Genomic DNA, 5,253 nt, shown 5'->3' with positions numbered 1-5,253 from the left:
TTTCATCCATGTAAAACATTTTTTTTATTTGAAATCAAGTTCTTAAAAAATTATAAAAGTGGTTGAGGCTTTTGAAATATGAAAACAAAGAAGGTGGGATTGGTGCCACAAGCAACAAATTAAGTCAATGGGCACTCGTATTTTGGGCCTAATTCCAATCTAGGTGAAGTTGTTGCTTTCATTCATTTCATATATTAACTAAAGTTGGAAGTGATTACTTATAAACCAAGTTAGATATTGTTAAACATCTTGGTTTGACAAAGTGCCTAGAGTTAAGTGATACACTACTATAAACTATAAAGTGAAGTTGTCTACATTTAAGTGCGAGACAATTGAGATTTGAGATTGCGTAATAACAGTTCATAATGTTTTCTTAAATGCTAACTAGATTCTTCATTAATTAAACAAATGGAAAATAAAGAGACAACTTTCAAGAACCGGATTCATATAAGATCAATTGAGCAGATCAATTTTTATTTATTCTGTGAGATCATAATCTCAAACAGGGTCAAAATTTGAGTTAAAATGTTTTCATATTGGACCAAATTTTGTTCATAAGTAAGAGTTTGTGAATCATATCTCTCGGAGTTGAAATTAGAGAAGGGTTGAATTTGAAACTTGATTATAAATCATAGACTAATTCTATTCACGATGACTTTTGTTCACCCGAAGAAATTTTATACATAGTATAAATTGAATACGAAATTTTTTATTAAATATATTATTCACATAACATATAGGCGTATAATGTGTGATTATTATGTCAATCTATGGTATTTGAAAGCATACTATAGATATGATCAAAAGCCCTAACTTGGCTGCATAATTACTTTGTTTTGTTTGAGTACAACCAAACAGCACTTATCATATATCCTGCCAGTGTGTCATACCATCGCAAATTCAGCAGGCAGATTTCAAGGATGGATCGATGCAGAATATGATACATTTATATATACATTTAATATTAATATAAAGTAATTGAAGACTAAAAATATTTATTTGTTCCATGAAAAAATGGGGTGTATTAATTACTTTAGAAATGTCAACGATCTAAAAAGAGAAGAGCATGTGAAAAAGGGCTATGATGGATGTGTCTATTGTGGACGGTGGCAGTGCCATCATACTCGAGTAAGAAATCCTCGTCTTTTATAAGCTTGCTTCTCAAGATTTATCATAACTATACTTTGTCCCAAAAAAGGTTGTAAAATAGAAAAGAAGAAAAAAGTTAACGAGGTTCAAGCCAAAATAGCATAATGAGCATTAATCTTTATTTAATTACTATATCTTTAATAAGCTTTTTGGCGTCACAATATTTGACCTGAGTTTATCACCTTGGATAGTTAACTCGTTTTCACTTTATCACATTTAGGAAGAAAGGATAAACTCTGCTTTGCATGTATATATATAAGTTTGGGGTGTGAAAAAATCTAAATTAATCTGAATCGATTATAAATCGATCTGATCCATATTGAAAAATTTAATTTATTTTGAAAAAAATTCGAATCAAACTACTTTATAAAATTGGTTCAGTTATTTGATTCATTTTTATAAAATGAACTGGTTCGGTTCAGTTTGGTTTTCTAAAAAAATTGATCTATATATGAATAAAAAAGTAAATAACTGCACCGTACTGAACCGATCCAATTTCAAAAAAATCGATTCATATTTTAAAAAAACTAGACTGATCCACTTTTATAAAACGGTTTAGTTCAGTTTGGATCGATTTTTTAAAAATACCGATCCATAAATACTCCTATATAAATTGTATCCTATCTAGGTCACAATTATTTCATGTCCTGAAATTTTGTTACAATAAGATAATTTTAGCGGACCACCTAGTGTGTAGACTGACGGTGGGGGTGTGCAAGGTTTTTTTTTTTTTTTTAAGTAGTCATGCAGAATCTTAAAATTAATAATTAAAATATTAATGTGTATTTCTAAGGCCTAACTTCTATATACTCATCAAATATTATTTAACAGTGATGAAATCTAATAAGAGTATCGAATCAACTTTCTTGTATTCTAAAGTAGACTTTTCTTCTTGTTTTATTTTCATTACTTTACTAAAAAAAATAATGTAGAATTAATATTAAATTTAGATATTTTTTATGAGTAAAAATAGTAAATAAGAAATGACATTTTCAAGAATACAAAGCATGAAGTCAATAACATGTTAAAATCCTTAAATCAAGTATCATTATTTACTTAATAATTAATCAAAACTCAATAATACTCAATCAAAAAATCTTATTAAATAGGTATGTCCACCAAAGTATGATTTTATGATTGTAGAGAGTAAAAAAAAAAAAAATCTTAAACAAAATCCTCTACCATGCATGCAATCCACAGTAACTATTAAATTTGAATATTGAATATGAAGTTGTGATAAATATTTGAACCAAAAGTTTTATCAACTATGATAACTAGGAATATTGATGGGACAAAGTAGATATAGATAACAAATTGGTTAATAAATATTCACTTTGCAGTGTCTTCATACTTGAATGGATACTCATTAAATAAATATCTACAAAACTTTTTGATATTTATAAATAGTTTTGGATATTTGTTGAATTTTTTTTTTTTTTACAAAATAACATCACTAAAAAGTATTTTATTGATTTTTCATTTTTAAATAATTTAAAGTTCACAAAACAAAAATATTCAAATATTTTAACCATTATATTAATTAAAGTACATTTATTTAAAATATATTTGAGAAAATAGTAAAAGTCCACCACTCATTGTTTGCTCTTTTGGGAGTGTAAGGAACACTTTGATATATAAAAGCTCTATACTGAAATGATTCAAGTAATGTAGGATTATTTTCTTTTGAAATATCATATATGTGCAACATATTTATTTTATATTTAATATTAAAAATTATTAAATATAATCAACCACCAATAAAGTACTACTAGTAGTAATTAACAAGTTACTTTTAAGTACTCTTAATTACCAAAAGAAAAAAATGTTTAAGTACGGTAATCAGTAAAAAAAAATGAATAATTTAGTCATATCTGTTTGGGAAACACCTAAAATATCTCCTAACAAACTTTATGCATAAGTCTCATTAATGTATGCTCCCAAGTATATGATGCTACTTTTGAAAATCAACCTTGTTTTATTAAAAGTGGAAGTTAATTGGATTTGCTTAAATTGGGGGGGCTTTAATTGACCAACTCCATATTAAAACCTTGTTTCTTTGTATTTATTTTACCTAGTTATAATAACTCCATATTTGACCATGCCCCGTGATGATGAGCCCAATTACCAATTACAAACATTACTCCCAAATTAAAGTCTTTTCACACTCTTTTTAGGGTCTTCCTACTCGTATTAATTCCTATTGTCTGGCTTCTTTGTTAGTTAGGTTGTTTTACACGCAAAATATGTAACAAAGAGGCTGTTTTTTCATGCAAGACAAACCCAACATCATATTATGTTATTTGTCAAAGATGATGCCGTTGGAGCTACGTTGTACTTGTTGTACATATCATATATCACGCACATAGTCATAGAAGCATCACTCAATTTCTTCTTAAACAGATGTATGTTCGTTGAAATTCAAATTTACATTGACAAAAATAATTGTTTGACGTAAAAAATATGGAAAGCAAGTGTAAAAAAGACGATGCCAATTGAGTTAGAGGTTTCAAAGAAAAAATAATTAGAATATAATGTAATTCTTTTTACATCATTATCTAATTATACATTATGGCCCAAAATTCATTAAAATACATCTGCTTAATTCACCTGTAGCCCGAAAAGACATTGGTCTGAGAGAGTATTAATTTTGTTGTTATTATGGTGAAAAAGCTAATTGCATGTATATAAATATATAATAAAAAATTAATTAAAAACCGATTGATACATGATTGTTATATCATAATTAATGATTTTTAATTTAAATCTTAAATATAAATTACATTAACTATTCAAAGTAAAATTTTTGTCATCCATAATAATTCTGTTTAATTTAAACAAGATTATTTTGCGTGAATAAAAATGTAATTTTAAAAATATATTATAATTTTGTTTAGATGACGCTACCAATAATCACATAATAATAATCATTTAAATTAATCATTTCTTATTAGGGTAAATTTTTTTGATGTATTATTATTTTTGAAGGACGTTTCTAATTTAAAAATTGTTAAATTCAAATTTTTAACTTCTGATTTTATTTTTATAAGTATTTAATGAAAATTCTATTAAAATTAAACATTTTTTTTGCATCAATGCACCTTTTGGTTAATTATTATGTTTTTTTTATTATCAATAATTGTATGTTGTGATGTTCAAAAATGAGATATTGGGAGATTCTGAGAGTTAAGGAACTTCTAATGAGTCTTTAGATATTTTGGAGGACTGCTTTAAACAGAAAACCAATTTGACATTAAGGATAGAAGTATATAAGGTTTCTTTTGAAATTTGAGCTTTATAAACTCATTTCTCATAAAATTTTAGACAGAAAGTAGTGAGACATGTTCTGGAATCCTAAAGTCTCTTTTCTTCCTTTCTAGGCTCCCTAAATACATGAAGAGTGTTGGTGGGTGTATATTCATAGCTCCTGGTTGAGCTGAGAATCAAGACTGTGGTATTATGTGGAGCTTCTTGAAGCTCGAAACTTAAAGAATGCTTTCTTCCTCTTCTTCATTCTTTTTTGTTTGGAGTTGAGGTAAAGGAAACTAGAATCTCATTTTTTTATGAGTGTTGGGTTGTTATGCATGACTTGATTATTTAATGAGTGTAATTTTGTTGCTGAAATGCAAGATTTTGAAGTTGAGTTGTTGAACTTAGTATGCTCATGGTCAAAGAGAAAAATTGGATGATTTTTTGGTTGCATTTTAAGTTCTTTGTTGAATGAGTTGTTGCTGGTGTGTATATATTGTTTGGTATCTTACATGTTTGAGATTTTCTGATTTTCAGGTAGCTTGAGTTAAATTCGTGATCTTCCAAGTCAAGAATTCATGGTCGCATCGGGTGTGTCTTTATGGCACCAAGCATGGTTTCAACTAGAGGGTCTTGTCTTTATCTTGCTCATGTCAGTCTCAAGATTAGTGCGTGATGTCATACATAAGGAGAGATAATTGTCTTGAGTTGAAATGGCATTGAACGTGATTTGAATGGTGTCAAGCATGAGGTGAGAGAATTGACTTTATCTGGATTAACATCAAATGAATAATATTGGACGTAAGGAGAGAGAATCATCTTTGTCTAGTTTGGGGTTGGACTTGGAACTTTGTCACG

This window comes from Cajanus cajan, chromosome 10, assembly GCF_000230855.2.
Source record: "Cajanus cajan strain Asha chromosome 10, NIPB_CcT2T_4, whole genome shotgun sequence".
Taxonomy (NCBI): domain Eukaryota; kingdom Viridiplantae; phylum Streptophyta; class Magnoliopsida; order Fabales; family Fabaceae; genus Cajanus; species Cajanus cajan.
This window is presented reverse-complemented; position numbering follows the sequence as displayed.